Below are 17,000 nucleotides of genomic sequence, written 5' to 3'. Positions count from 1 at the left end.
AGTTAACTTCACTCTCATAAATAAGTTCAGTAAAAATGTTGCATACTACCTTTGCTTTTTCCCCTGCTGTACAATCATTCCCATCAAAACGAGTTGGTTTAACTGTCAGTTAAGTTTCCTTTGCAGCTCAGTGGAAAAATGACAAGAGTCAGGGCACACAGTGAACCAAAGAAAAAAAGCATGCATGTAGTTCCCATCTTTCTAGGTATTATTCATCACAACGTTTAGATTGAGAATCAATGTGTTAAATCATGACACCAAAAGTCTCAATTTAAATCATGAGATTGCTGTTGTCATACCTCTACAGGTAATGTCTTCAGTAGAATCCTGGCAGCTAATGGAAAAGGTAATGTCTAAAATAGAAGATCTTTGCAGTTTTATGCAACCAGACACTGATGTGATGTGTGCTTACGTCTCTTTCCCCTTCCTGGAATGACATTGTCCTGTTGTGTATAATTGAAGCCCACTGCTGAGGTTGTTCATCCACTTCAATCATGCTTTGCTTTAACCCCAGAGGGGCAGTGGTGAAGTGCAGCAGAAGACGGAACACATTTCCATGGGCCTGGTCTGATTTGCAGCCAGAGGCAGAGGAGCCGTGCTGTCTTCCATTCAGGTGAATAAGTACTGAAAGTGCAAAGGAGTGTAGGTGAAATGTGAAACTTGTAAAGTACCAGGGCTGTAAAGGAAGCCAGAGTGAGACCAAGACAAGAGTTACAGCTGCAGCTCAACATCTAAATGGACCCTTCAGCTGCTGCTGGAAAGCCTGTGGCTCTTACTATAGGTGTGACTGAATTCACAGTACAGTGTGATTGGTAGCATACATTTACTATTAGAACATCATTAGAATACTACACTAAAAGTTCCAATATCAATATCAGAATTTTGTACTCCCTATATTTGATATCGGGCCCCTCAAAACATTAACTATCAGTTGAGCTCTAGTATGTAAGCATAATTTCTAGGAGATAGGGTTATTAGGATTGATCCTTGGAGGATTATAAATGAAATTTTATGTCAATCTATCCAATAGTTGCTGAGATATGTCCACCATCAGGCACACCATCAACTAAAAATTCAGTCAGTTGTGGTTGTTGACCCTTCCAGCGTTTAGCAAACACAACTCATGGTGGGTAGCAAATTCAACTGGTATAAAATCCACTCGACAAATTCTGTAACGGAAAGCACTGCAGGTACACCTTCATACACAACTGAGAACTAAACACGAAGGTCAACATGGCAGATAAACTCCTTTATATGATGCTAAGATGATGTTTTAGGTTCATCAGATTAAATTACCTAGCTGTGAGCACTAAATATCAAATCTCAACATGTTAACGGTACATACAGAACATGCAGGCTGTGTTTGCTAGGTAAAATGACTGCTGAAGAAGTTGAAACTCTTAGGACTTACAGCTGCAGCTCAGCATCTAAATTGAGCTGCTGAAATTGAGCTGCTGCTGGAAAGCCTATGGCTCTTATTATAGGTGTGACTGAATTCACAGTACAGTGTGATTAGTAGTATATATTTATTGTAACATCATTAGAACACTGCACTAAAACAGCAGCAATCTGTCCGTTTATACTGTGCTTAATGTAACACCCTCCATATAAAAATGCTTGACTGCTTCTGGTTTATTTTATGATGTAAATATGCTGTGGTCGACTCTATTGTCATATATTAGTGTAATTTTGGGCCACTTCTACTTTAATCAGTCCAGCTGTCAGGCAGTGTAAGTGCCTGCGTTTTACTTACTGATGCTGTGGAAAATGTGACCCAAAGTGTATTTTCCACTTGAGTACAGTCTATTTTCTTCTAACCCTTTTACACACTGAACTCCAGTGAATGTGTGTTGGACTCTCACTGCTTCCAAAACGAGCCATCTGCAGAAGATCTGTGTAGAAACAAAAGAAGCAACATAGCCGTTCTTGGAACTCTGCTCATGCTGATCGAGCCGCACATTCTGTGTAGACGTGCGGTGTGATTAAATTTGGATAGCCTTTCTTCAACTCTCTGTTGTATTTGTCGTGTTTGTCAAGCATCAGTAACATGCTCTTGTTGGTAAATCTCAACAGAGGCAAAGACTCTCCATCATGCAGCTGCAAGCAGCCTCCGAGGTATCTGACAGAGAGAGGCCTTCATGGCACTGAGGCCATTGTAGTGTAACCACCAAGGAGGCTCATCTTCATGCAGCAGATGACTCTCTTTTGTTTTATCTTTTCACCACTGCATAGGCCAACACACAGTTAATATTAAAAGAAGATATCCTTTGAATTGAATCCAGTACTGTTTAGACACAGCATGCTTTATCAAATCCCTGTGAGTGTGTAAATTTTCTTCTTGCAGATTACTTTTAAAAAAAATATTTAAGTCACTTTTAAAATCCTGAAAAATTCCTTAAAGGCAAACTGAACAGAGAGGCTACAGTAGCTCTATATGTTGGACTTGCCTTGCTTAAATAATGCGCTTTGCTGTTGCAGGAGCTGACTAGAAAAAAAAAGCACATCATAATTTGTTTTGATTTAGGTGTTTAATAAATGATCTACGGAGGAGCTCAGAGGAAGCTGTTTCCAAGCAGCATTTGACTTTCCCTAGAGACGTTGATGACAATGACACACAAACCAGTCAAGTATGACAAATGAATTGTGTAGCGGTACACATACACAAACAAAGGCACATGCACACAAGCTCCGGTTTTAATTAAGGGAGGCGCAGTTTTAATGCATTTTTCAAGTTAGGAGTTATTCTTTTTCCTGTTAACTCTTTTTAATCCTCTTTTTGCCCAGACAAACTCTGACAACTCTCAAGAAGTTGTAGAAAAAAAGTAGAACAATCATTTTCATTTTTGTACAACAACTTTTAGAAACAAAGAAGAAATGCTCGACGTTAAGAGCACTTAAGGTGAATGTGGAGGACATCAAAAAATCATGATCAACTAGCTGGAAATTTGTAGGAATATCAAGAACTTATTTTCAAAAAATATATTGTCACTGTGCACTCTTACAAGTGTTGAAAATAGCAGAAAATAAAATTTGTATTCCATAATATGTTTAAGTCAAAATTTTAGATTGGCACAAATATAATCCAAAAAGAATGCCGGCTGATAGGCTATTATTGTGTGGATTATTTGTGCAGTTACTCAGAATATAGTGTTTAATTCCTTTCAGATTCAAGATACACAAACTTTATTGTCATATTCACAGCAGAAACACAGTGACTACCCTGAGTAATGTTTGCAAGTAGCCCTCACACAAATGAAATAAAGATATATATATATATATATATATATATATATATATATATATATATATATATATATATATATATATATATAAAAGATGAAATGAAATAGAATAAAAATAAGACAAAAAAAATCACAGCATCTTGTGCAGTACCATCATATATGAACAGGCATTGATATGTGCAAAGGCAGGAGTCATGTAAAGTAACCTTTGAAGTGTTCTGTCCAGTGTCTACCAGAAAAATGTCCTGTTCTGGCAATTTAAAGCAGTTATTTTTATTTTTTGATTTACTCTTGGATTAATTCCCCAATGTGGACTTCAAAAGGGCTGTAATGAGAAAACCATGTTGTTGGTTATGTTTAGTATGTGTTTCAGGATGGCAGTGTTGCTGACTGCTCTGCAGGAGTGTATGCTTTTGTCCTGGAAAGCTAATTGTGTATTTATGGCTGCAGGGTCAATGAAATTAAGGTAACTACATGGGATTCCTTTATTAGTCTTAATTTGTATTGGGATGCTAAGTGTATATATTTTGGCCTTGGTCATTTTCCTGCTCTAGTTCTGCTTTTAAATGATGTGATTCATGAGTGGAATAAAATCTAATCTCTCTTCATGAGTAGCTTCAGGTACATCTTTATTAGCAGAGCTGCTGTTATGAAAACCCTCTAATTTCAAAGAAAATGCTGCTCTGAACTGCAACATCATGTTACTGTGACAATAACTGAACAGACGCACTTCTATATCACTGTGTCTGTGTTCAAGCATTGTAACAGTGACACAATACTGCAACCACGAGGTTAAACTGGAAATTGAAACACCTTCAATCTTTTTCATGACACTTACTCTTACTGAAATACACTACCAGTCTAAAGTTTGGACACACCTTCTCATTTAATGGTTTGTCTTTATTTTCATGACTATTTAGGTTGTAGATTCTCACTGACGGCATCAAAACTATGAATGAACACATATGGAATTATATAGTAAACAAAAAAGTGTGAAATAAAGTCAAAACATGTTTTATATTTTAGATTCTTCTAAATAGCCACCCTTTGCTTTGGTTACTACTTTCCACACTCTTGCCATTCCCCCAGTAAGCTTCATGGGGTAGTCTCCTGAAATGGTTTCACTTCACAGGTGTTCCTTTTCAAGGTTCATTTGTAGAATTTCTTCCTTCTTAATGGGGTTTGGACCATCAGTTGTGTTGTGCAGAAGTCAGGTTGGTCCACAGTTGACAGTCCTATTTGACAACTGTTAGAATCCATATTATATCAACTGACAAAGGCAATAATAGTGTTTAATTAACGTATCTCTAGGTCACATCAACACCATATTTTTCTCTCCTCATCTGAAATGACCACAATATGTTGTAAATCCTTAATGCTAGTCATAATCGTTTGCCTTTTCTCCACTCTTTGCATTTCATCTTATATGAAATCTATTCTTGTTGATGCAACATTTGTCTGTGGTGCTGTTATGTATCTGTATTTCTTATCAGTGGTGTTATTATGCTGTTTTGTTGCACTGAGGAGACCAGAAGGGAAAGAAGTGATTTTGGAGCAGTTTCAGAGCACTCATGCAGTCGGAAAACCCACAAGATTTATTTATTTTTGTAATATAAATTGGCTGTTTCAAACGTAAGTTTACATTCTGTTGGATTCTAATATTAGGAGACAATGCTGTCTGAACAGAGCAACTTATTTTCTTTCTCCAGCAGCTTCTTCCTACAGACAACACATACACTAAGCAGTGACACCCAAGTACAGTTGGCGTTCATGAAATGCCAAAAAATGCCATTACTTTGACAATTATTTTTTTTTTACATGAGTCACATTTTTAGTGGAAAAAATAAATGCCAATTTGATTTGTGCTGCTACCTGTAATAAAAAGCATGTTCCTTTAAGTCTGGAGACTAAGCTTTACTATGCATGATTTTAATATAGTATGTTGTGACAATATTACCTTCTTCAAAAAGCTCCTGCCATTGTGATTCTGCACTTATTCAGATTGTGATTTTGATTATGTTTCAGTCAGCTGTCCAGCACTAGTTCCGCTTTTCACTTGAATGATCGTTGTAGTGCTGTACAGCTACCATGCACAAATAAAGCTTATAATTAGGTGTGAGGTGTAAAGCTAAAAATACTAAATGTTTTAGAGCAACATTTACTCAAGAGTGAGAGGATGGCAATAAAGTAAACCAGGAAAGAATGAGTTAGACTAAGGTGTAACATTTGTTGAGCTTATGTGTTTTAACTTCCTTTGCTTCCACTGACTGTTCTGAAAAAATGAGGGAGGAAATAGTGTACAAAACGTGAGACCTACAAGCAAGTCTGGAAACACACAAGGGTCTCTGATGTGAGATGATTCAAAGACCTGCAGGAGAACTGGAGCACAGGTAGAACCCTGTCCTAGACGGAGGATGAATCAGACACTCCACTCACCTCTACAGGACCCAACAAAAGCAAAAATGTGTCTGATCACAGCCACGGGGAGTCCTGCACTGCCACACACAAAGTCCCTGAACATGTGTGTTTTCTGTGTGTAGTCAGTGAGTGAGTGTGATCTTGTGGACGCATCCACCAAAACTGAAGCCTTCAGAGAGGCCCCAGCAGGAGAGTTTAATTAATGAAAGGTAACACAGCTTTGGTGCAAGTAGACCCACACAGCCCCTCCTGTAGCCAGGTAATTCCATGGATGAATGCAAGTCTGAGCCAACTTACTTCAACATTACATTCACATCCTCATTGCCCTCATGTTCAGGTCAAGATCAATAGGCTGACTGATTGAGTAAGGACAGATCTCTGGGCAGCAGGTGGGATATGGGCATGGGATTGAGTATGGAAGACATTGGCTCTCAAGAAACCAATCGATCTGACCTTTAAGGATCAATGGTCCACTCAAGACTAAGTGAGGAGAATCTGGCAGTTAAAATGGGCCCACCTAATATCAGAGACAGAAATCATCTTCTGCGGCCTTATGGCAAATAAATACAGGAATCATTTACTCACCAGGGTTCTGGGTTCTATTTCTTTTGTAAGGGGCTTGGCATGAAAATGAGTCAAGTTCCCCAGTGCTCATTCAACACAGCACCATCAATTCAAGTGTTCTGTTTAGGAATCACGATAACTGCCACTATGCGCTGATTTTTTCCACAAAGCTGTCATTTTATCGAGTGTTTATAATGCAGATCCAAAGGGGCAGTAAAGGCAGATTGGCAGAATAATTGTAGGTTCCTTGTCCCTAAAGGCATCTATGAGAATAGGAACCACAGGCAAGCGGCTTGGTTACAAAACAATACACTCATGCATACGCACACAACACAACAGATGTCAAGATGTCAACAACGTAACACAGGAATGCTAATTGTATATTCTACAGACTGTATCCTAATTACATGAGAATGAACGTGGAGATAATGAGATTTCTTTGTCTTTGAAAGGTATGCTGTACTTGTAATTGCTTCCCTCTGTTTTATTTGTTTTCTTAACTGTAGTTCATTAAATGTGTGAAGGAGTGAGAGAATAAAGAATGACACTGTCTGTATAGCTTACGCAGGTAATTATTATCCCAGGAGATAGTTTGTCAGGACTGTCTGCCTGTGATGAACTGAAGACCTGATGAATCTACAGAGGCTAAGAAAAGATACACGAAGAGTTCAACGTTAAACCATTTTCCACTGGTAACACGCAATTTGCTGTGTTTCTCTAGAAATCGTTTTACAAAGTATATTCGCTTCACATGAGGCAGACAAAATAATTCCAAACTGTGAAGAGGTAATGAGGTGATTTGAATGTTATAGAGAGCTGGGGTTATTAGGTTGGGGAGGGCAGTAACATATTATTGAGACAAGTAAAAAGTGGTGAGCTCAATCTAGCGCCGATACACTCTGTTGACCTTGCTTTTATAGAGCGAGGTAGTTCATTAAAGAAGCAAGGTCGAAGGTGGGCCATTTGCTGGATTATTGACAATGGAACAATTGTGGGGCCCTCTGCAACATACTTGACAACAAAGACAGAAGAGTCATTGGGGCCAGCAATTCAAGGTAAGAATGTGCAGTTAAAAAGTCGTCATCCAATGCCTCTCGGCACTAGATGAGGTTTACGCATTGATGAAAAGAGAAAAGCAGCCTTGACTAATCTTTAGCAGCTCATTAGCTGTGAGTTATCAAGTGGGCTGGTGATCCTGAGAAATGAGGGTTGAAAGGAAAAGGACTGGAATGAGTCCTGAGGTCCAACTTTAGATATACTTCCAGTAATTTCTCTTGCTATGTCTGAACAAGGGACATTTCACATGCTGTCATCAATGCCTTGCTCTACTAGCCATCTGGTAGCTTGTCTATACTGAATCATATTATTGACCCGAAGCAAGAGGAGAGCAAATGTGAGGATGTGATATGCAACAGAGGTCAGGAGCTTGTGGGAATAAATGGTTCTGATTTTCAGAGATGCAGAAACTACCTAATTATTTGAATAAAGTGAAAATACTGTTAGACTGGTGAATCACTGCTAATGTTGAAGTCTGCTTAAATAAATTAAAATATAAATGATTTAAAAAATGTACTTTTACTCAGGTACAGCAGGTCCTCAGTTCACGACATCCTCGACCTAAGGCGTTTCGTGGTTACATCATCATCTCCCATAAATTTATTAAGGAAGTCTTGTTCCATCATTCTGATGTACAGCGTTTGTGACGTTAAAACAAATTTTGCGTGAAACTAGTTGGCTAGCAGAGTGGACGAATACGTCGTCATGCAGCGCTATACAAGGAAGACAGCTTTGTTTACATTCATCGGTTGTACGTCACATATGTCACAGTATGTTAGTTCCGACTTACAGCAAAAATCGAGTTACGCTGCGCCGCAGGAATGTTATTCCGACCTTAGTCGAGGACTCCCTGTACTTAACTACTTATTTAAAAAAAAGAACATGTGGTTGGTAAGGAGCTGTGTATTGAGTAACATTATAAATCCATCTCAGCTGACTGCCAGTCGGATTGATTTTTGGACCCTGCCACTTTCAAAAAATAAAAACTGAAGGAAGCAATGAGTTACTTTTACACCTTTGAGTTAACTTACTCCCAAAAAAACAAAAAAACAAACAAAATAAAAAAAAAAAACCAAGCCACGTTTATTGCAGGAATGATTAGCCCATGTTAAAATGTTGATTTCCTTTTATTTTCTTCTCCTGTACAACAGTATAACTTGTATCAGGTCTCAGATCAAATAAATGCAGCATTTACTAGTTTAAAAAGAGTAATTGTAATTTGGTACTTCCATCGTTGCTATGTTAAAAGTGGACTGGCTGCTACATTGTCTCGTTCCATACAGGTACAGTACCTGGTCCATTTGGAAGACACCTGGGTGTAGCACACATCAGGTGTTAAAATAAGTTGTACCAAAATCAAGAAGTATTCTGTTACCTAGGTTATAATGTCAACTTTATGTGACTGAGTGGTTCTTTGCGCCACCTGTCTCCTCGGGGATCTGTAAATGTGTGCAGATCTCAACACATTCAACTACATTCGCTTCCTTGATCAACAGATGAGGTCTGAAGTGTGTCGAGTACCCTCCTTGTTTGAGCACCAAAAACAAAAGCAGCAGCACAAAAACATCCCTTCATCGACCTCTTGGAACATGTCTGTGCCATCAGGAAAAAAAACTCCAGACATGGTCATTCAGTATCTTCAGGTATCAGCTGACCTCATTCTTTGGGAACATAACGTTGCTGAACCTGACCAACCCCAGATCATAACTCTAACCCCCACAGGCTGGTAGACACTAGCCATGATGAGGGCATCACTTCATCTGCCTCTTTTCTTACCCTGATGCCCCCATCACTTTGGAACAGGGTAAATCTGGACTCAGACCACATGACCTTCTTCCATTTCTCCAGAGTCCAATCTTTATGCTCCATAGCAAATAGAAGCCTTTTTTTCTGATTAGCCTCATTGATAAGTGGTTTTCTTAGCGCTACAGCTGTTTAGTCCCAATCCTTTGAATTCCCTACGCATTGTACGTGTGGAAATGCTCTTACGTTGACATGCATAGCCGTGAGTTCGACTTGATTTCCTACGATCATCTAAGAGTTTGTTCTGACCACATTTGTTCCTAGAAGATGATGGTTCACCACTATGATGGTTCCTTCAGGTTTTAATAATGCGTTGGATGTTTCTTAATCCAATTTTAGTAGTTTCAGCAATCTCCTTAGTTGTTTTCTTTGCTTCATTCAGGCCAATAATGTCACCCTTCTGAGACAGATTAACATCCTTTCCATGACCACAGGATATGTCTTCCAACATGGTTGTTTAAGAAATGAGAAGCTCCTCACTGCATCAGCTAGAGTTAAATAAGTTGTTGCAGCTGAAGCATATTCATCACTGCAGAATTTATCCAATGGAAGACTCTTACTTATTTGCTTAGTTAAATCTATAAGTGGTGATTTTTATTCAGAAAGGCAGTGTATATGGGACATGTGATGTGATCATTGGCCAGTGGGAGAGGTGGAAGGTGGGGTAATTGTACTTGAGCCTGGTAAAGATTAATCATACCTAATCTGAACGCACCCTTAACGTGGCCTGCTTTTTTACCACACTAACCCATCATGATACTTCGCCCTTAACCTTTAACCCTACTGAACTGAGATGTTGTCCTGTTAACGTACTAATTGGAGCATCATCTCTCTTAGAATAGCTTGGTCTGTAGAAACCACATTTCCCTCAGGTATACTTCAAAAGAACATGTTTTTCAGTGCAGTTTCACTCATTAACCCTTAATCTATGAAAGGTGCTCTGCCTACCTTGACCCCAATCTTCCACAGTGTGCTATATGTTATAGTTCACTTCTGTTGGTCTCTTTGCAATGAGTGACTCTTTAAATACCATTTAAATATGTGTGCACAATGTGGAGCACACAGGAAATTACAACCAAGCAAACGGTCCTCATTTATTTCATTTGATGTCAAAATGACTCCCTCTGGAAATGGGTAAGTAGCATTGTTACACATTTAAACTGTTTATATCTGGAGGTACTCTTGGTTCCTCTGGTATGAGATGCATTTTTAATAACATGTCCTGGTTACATCAGCGAAGTGGAGGTTTGGAACTGTGACTAAAGCATGAGTCAGGAGCACAAACATGTCACTGATGCTTACAAAGATATTTATTCCCACTATAGTTTTAATGAATACCATTGCAAAACAGAACAAGATGGGGAAAGAAAAATAGGGAGAGACAAAGACTTAAGGTTTGCTGTCAGTTTTTTTCTGATGTGTAGTCAGAAAACATTTATCTTTCCACCAGTTTTAGTTGCACATATTTAGTTTTTTGTGTTGCAACAAACAGACTTTTTTCCCCTGAAGTGGTTTAGGCTTCGATTCAGTCTCAAAAAACATTACTTTGAACAGCAGTGGGTGGTGTATACACTGTAGTAAGGCAGTGTGAAATACAGCTTGTTTACTGTTTTTCTAAAATACAGTTAACCAGGTCTGATGCTTTTTGGAAGGTATGACAAGAATGACCAATAATAGCAGTGTACTGTTAAAGTTGAAATTTTAGGTTCACAAAGCACTGTGTAGATGAATGACGTGGTAAAGAATATCATTACTAAATTTACATAGATGACCTGAGATAATGTTTTAAATTGTAATTATTATACATATATGTTTTTAAAATAATAATTACATATCTTTTTTCCTTGGTTGCTAAAATATATTATATAAACTATAATTTGTCAAAATTAATTGATAAAAATAATTGGTTTTACATTTTGATTTTTTTCTTTTCATCGAGTTGATAAATTAACACAAGACATCTCTTCTGTTCAGAGTGGGTTTGCAAATATGTAAAATCAACCATTTTCATTTACATGTTTACTACACTTGTAAAGCCAAGCAAAAAATACTTTTGTTTTTTTAATAGATTTTTTTTTTTTGCTTTAAAAGGGGTCAATTTGACCCACACATAAACAGAGGGTTAAAGGAAAATTTCTTTCAGTATATATTCAAAGCTGCAGCAGGCAAAAATCTAGATTTAAAAAAAAAATGATTTGAAAATATACAGTCCTGCTCTGGCAGCCCCCTCCCCTCATTGCTCCTCCCACCACATAAGCACACAGTTCAAATGCTTGAGTTAGTCAACCTAAAAGTCAACATGAATGCGTGGATTCACCTGGGATTGAGTCCTCACACTCCTGAATGAAAGTACTCTGTTGAATCCATTGCAACCACATCCTGCCATCCCTGCGGACTTTGTTACTGTTGTACATTTTGTACTATCTCATCCAGTCAGTGGAAATCCACGTGGTTGGCTGGAATCTTCAGTCATAGGTAAGTTGTTTTAAAGCATGCCAAAGGGGCAAGGAGAAGGTTGCTAAAGTCTAGTTGCCATTAGGACCACTTGAATTGCCATATGTTGAAAATTTAGAATGGAATTTTTGCACAGTGGTGCCATCAAAATACTGCCTACCACAGCTTTAAGTGGACTGCCTAGAAATACCCAGATTTCGTCATTATATCTGGAGTCAGAGCACATGTTTGTGCCACACTATATATTTAAAGATATTATTTATGGTATTGCATGAAACACAAACAATCCCGCTCTCAGTGTCTTTCACTTTCACAAGGCAGGCTGTGCGTGATAAAAAATGCATGGAAGGAGGGTGTGTTAAGAACAAAAGGTGAGCGGTCAAAAATGTCAGTTCTGAACAAACAATGTTCCCGATACTGGGTCAATCAGTGGCGTAAGAGAGCTACATTTGCCAAGTTATACTGTTCAGAAAACTGTTCAAAATGCCTGAATGCCTCGCTGTTCTTTTTATAGTTACATTCACACACAGGTCTGACAGGCCAAGTGTGTTGCCATGGAGGCAGCCATTTTTCCCCATGTCCTGTTTTTGCCATGCTTAACAGGTCAGGTTGCAGATGGAGGGGCCAAACCCAAAGCACAGTCTTGCCTCAAATGCCAGGGCTATTACATTTCAGCTCCAAAACGGATAAGTAGAACAAATTGCCTCTCATCCAAAGTAATGGTTCATAATTATTTGCTCAGATAAGCAGGGTTCTGGGTGCAGAAAATGGCATTGGATGGCTTCCCTGTCTGCGTGGCAAGTGGACCATTGATCTGTCTAGATGCAATCTCACTGTGTAGAGGTGAAAGCAGCTACGCAGTAACAAGTTTTCTTCTGCCTCGTTTTAAATCAAACTTTGAGAAACTTTATATGGAGTTTCTAATAAATAAGGATCACCTACAGTGTTCTTTGGTATTTTTTTATCTTCTCCACTGTGCAAGAAAAGAGTCAACCCATGTCTTTCTGTCTTATGAAGGGGCTTAGGAAGGTATTCCCAGAGGGGCCCATTGAGGCAATGTAAAAGGCACTTTAAAGTTTGTAGACAGCTACGTTCAAGTGTCCACCCTTTGTAGTCTTCCCTTTGCCCCATTCTACTGCTTTCACTTTTTCCCCAAAGAGCAGATATACTATGGTAACTGAGCAAAAAGAACAGTACCACTTCACAGATGGCTTAAAAGTAACTGATGGAGAATCAATGGTCTGCCGATCATTTTGTAAGCAGAGACTGTCAACCAGAGCTGCCTTTCCATTAAGTGTGGGGGCTTTTCTATGAATGTTTGTATGTAGACCTGGTCAACAACTGGAAGAGCTATCTATCTTATCTGAATCTATCAGATTCAGTACCTGAGGTATGCAGGTCAGCTTCCAGTCTGATCACTCTGGCTGCTCAGAATAAAGGTATGACAGTTAGAAAGATGCAAGGATAACCATCCATTTCCTGGTGGATACATATAGCAGTTCTCTAATAGTCTCACAGAACTACTGTTTTAAAATGCAAAGAATGAGACCTACGCTGACAGTGTTTGCCTTAACTCCTAACACTGAAACCAGGATGTAGGATAAGAACATTAGCTCCTGTAAGCCAGAGCCAAGCTCCCTTTACATTTTGCCCATTTATCCTCAATCCTATAATGCTCAGCCCAGCTAAGAAAATCCAGATGACTCCCTGAGTTGGCAGATGACAGACAGCCTCAGGGCCACTCTATTACAAACAAACAAATCAACTGCTCCAGCAAACAGGGTCCTACCAGATATCTCCTCCTGCCAGTCAGCTTCAAGCTCCAACTCATGCTTCTCTATTCTGTGTGTGAGAGCGAGAAATCAATGTGTAATCATATTCACACTTTCTTTAGCGGGAGACATTGGGGGCAGACATAAAATTGAGACGACCCACTCTGCACAGAAGGGGCACATGTTCGAATCATTCTTTGTCTTTGTTTCGCCTCTTCAACAGTGTCCTGTTCCAAAATCTCTAGTACACGACAAAGGTGACTCATTTTCAATCAATTCAATTAGTGTTGAGGGGGGAAAAATGGTGAGATTTTTGCATGGTTTGGTGAAGAGGATGCCTATTCCTTAAGCTTCGCTTTACATCCCTTCATAGTTGCTGCTACAAGTTATTAATCAGCCAGTGTGGAAAAAAACACTTCCACTGCCCTCTCACAACAGAAAGAGATGATGTGTCAAACTAATTAATGATGAGTGCAGATTTTTCTTGATCTGAATGTTTTATTTTTTATTATCTTTTTATGCTCATTGCTTTGCCAATGGCACCACGGCCTCATGATGTTCTCATTACAAACATACCCAGAACACTAATGTGGCTTTCTGCCCCCACATATCAGCCTCAGGGGAGGAGCAGGGTGCTGCAGTCTCAAGCCATTGATGGCCATGGGCATCATGATAATGACTGACAATGTGTGCATTAAAGTCACATTTCATTTCTCACATTTATCAGAATAATAATAGTAATAAAAAGGGTCATTCAAATGGAGCCAAAGAGTGATACAGTCTATAGCAAAAGACAACTGTTAGTTCAAAGGAGGACAGGATACAAAAGTAAAGAGTGTGGTTAGTATTTCTGGTGCTGACTACTGATGGCAGCAGCGTTTGATCATCTCGTCCACTAGTCAGTTCAAACTAACTTTCCATATTTTATTAATATACAACACTCTTTAAAGTGGAAAATGGGATATGCGATATCCTTCAAAATCAGTTGGTTGTACTTTAGATTTAGGAAATGAAAATGAGTATGTAGGTAGTGTCCGGATGAACTACCATATAAATGCTTGACCAGAACAGCGTGTAGCTGCATCCAGCATTGCCACGTAGATGTGAACTTAAAAGAAAAGAGGGCTGCTAGAGCTTCCACAGCTAACGTTAGCCAAATGATATCATGGCAGAAGCTGTGATCGCGCTGGATCTGAAAATATAGCACAGTTTATCACAGCAGTGACTGCACAAGAGAAGCTTTCACTCAGCTTTTTGAAGGCAAAGGCATCCAAAAGTTGATGGAATACACTGAGTCCATCTGTATTTACTAATGGACAGGAAACTGCGGTAGTTTCAAGTTACAATGTGTAGATTCATTCACAGGAATCCGAATGAATGTTTAACCTTGGGTTTATTAACATTAACATGGAGCTCACAGAGAGAGAGTGTTGATCAGTCCATCACTATCGAAAACACACACATATCACGTTGTACACATCTCGTGAGACTTACTCTGAGTACAGCAACACTCAGTAACCAAAATAACATTAACTATGCAACTGTCTACACAATGTCAGTTTATTCAGTACCTCTGCCTCAGTACCAAATCTAGTACTTTGCACTTTACATTTCTGTGTGCTCTAATATGAATGACACACAAAGAACTAGAAAAGCACAGCGCAGCCAAGGCTGTTCATTCCCCCACGTGGCATTGTCAGAAATGCAGCATTTGTTTAGTAGTTAGTGATGATCATAAATCACTTCAACATACAATGTGGCCATTTAACATGGATGTACCCACAAACAAAATGACCTTGTGCTGAGCACAGGTGTGTGTTCTGCATGTGTACGTTATGTACGGATACTGAATCATGTGACCTAAATATGTAGCGGGCGGCAGGAATTGATGGGACTCAGAAACACCCCCACAATTTAATCAGTTGTTCCTTGTATGATTTCCGACAGAAAAGTCTGCAGTTGTTCGATTTGTAGTAAGATCGATTGATTGTCAGCAGGCAGCTGATGTAGTGTTCACTTGTTGTCATGGTTACAGTGACGCCATGCCACTATCTCACAATGATACAGAAATCTTTAACAAATCCGTGCATCCAGACTATAAGCTGCATCACTGTCAAAATCTAATCACTTAGTCCTTGTGACATTTCTGACCTTCCCTGAAAAATTTCATCCAAATCTATTAGTCCATTTTTGAGTAATGTTGCTAACAGACAGACAAACAGACAGACAAACCAACGCCGATCGTCACATAAGTCCGCAGTGTTCCTAGGCAGAGTAATAACAACAACCATGTACACACCATCATATCATATTCAAACAATAAAGCTGCACTTGCCAGTCATTTTTCAGCCAACCTGTATGGTGCAACCATCAAGACTGGAGCACACTAAGTGTTATCTTAGTTGTACTTTAAACAGAATATTGAATTTCCATGGAATCAGCGGGGAAATTCGTCACAAGGAAAATCCATACATGAGAGGCAGGTTTAAAAAGCAAGCTTTACTAGAGCTAATGTAAAATTACCAAAATCTAAAAAAGGCAAACAAAAACTTTATGAAAAACAAACACAACAAAAGGATCTAAACTAACAAGACACAAACAGAATTCCGGAGGTTACGAAATGAGGAACACTGGTAAGGAATAAAGGCAAGATACACAGAGGAGGAGCACAGGTAGCAGAGAACTGATGGAGGGAACACTTGTAGGAACACAAACAAACTGACAAAGGATAAAGGGAGAGACAAGACTTTGTCCCAATCCTCACCTCAAGGCCTGACAAATTTAATTGATGTCACAGCTGTAGTGTTGAGTGTGTGAGTTTGTGATGGCTGGAAATGGTATAAAAAGAAGAAATAGAACACTCTACTGTAAAAAAAAAAAAAGGGGGAAATTTAGAGTCAGTCTCTCCTTGTTTATGACATTAAAATGTTTTTGCTTTTTTTTAGGAAACTACCAAATGCCAGGAAAGCCATGAACAACTATAAGTCTTATGTGGACTTTTGGCCAGAAATACAAACAGCTCTGCAAATCTGTAATAAATAACCACAACAACGAGCTGCCTGACGCTTTTCCTTACAGAAAAAGTTACTAGCGGATTGCTTTTCAACACTATTTGTACACATTTTGTGGAGGGGGAAGAAGAACCACATTTATAGATAACCAGTTTTGCCTTGCAGTATGCACAAGTCCCTCAGTAAGGCTTGCAGATATGCTGAGTCATAGAAAGGGTGCATAACAGCAAAGAGAAGTCTGCATCAGAGACCTTATGCTTTTGAGATTTTGACAGTGGGGCAGCCCTGAGCCCTCATGCACTCAACAGGAACGCACCTCAAAGTCCATCAGTCTGAGAGTGTGAAGCCTGGGATTGGACCTGAACATGTACGCTACCATTGAAAAGTTTGACGATTTCATGCTTTCTATGCAAACTCACACTTTTATTCATGTGCTAACATAACTGCACAAGGGTTTTCTAATCATCCATGAGCCTTTCAACACCATTAGCTAACACAATGTAGCATTAGAACACAGGAGTGATGGTTGCTGGAAATGTTCCTCTGTACCCCTATGGAGATATTCCATTAGTTTAATGCTGTCTTTATTGAAAAAAATGCTTTTCTTTCAAAAATAAGGACATTTCTAAGTGACCCCAAACTTTTGAGTGGTAGTTTATCTACACACACAGAAGGGCTGA

The 17,000-nt window shown here is 39.0% G+C and overlaps 1 protein-coding gene across 3 annotated transcripts in view; it reads right to left on the bottom strand.

Moving 5' to 3' along the window:
* alk (ALK receptor tyrosine kinase) overlaps positions 1-17,000 on the bottom strand; it is a 498,812-nt gene that overhangs the window by 255,294 nt on the left and 226,518 nt on the right. The gene's annotated exons all lie outside the window — the stretch shown is intronic.

This window comes from Amphiprion ocellaris, chromosome 20 (assembly GCF_022539595.1).
Source record: "Amphiprion ocellaris isolate individual 3 ecotype Okinawa chromosome 20, ASM2253959v1, whole genome shotgun sequence".
NCBI lineage: Eukaryota > Metazoa > Chordata > Actinopteri > Pomacentridae > Amphiprion > Amphiprion ocellaris.
This window is presented reverse-complemented; position numbering and strand designations above follow the sequence as displayed.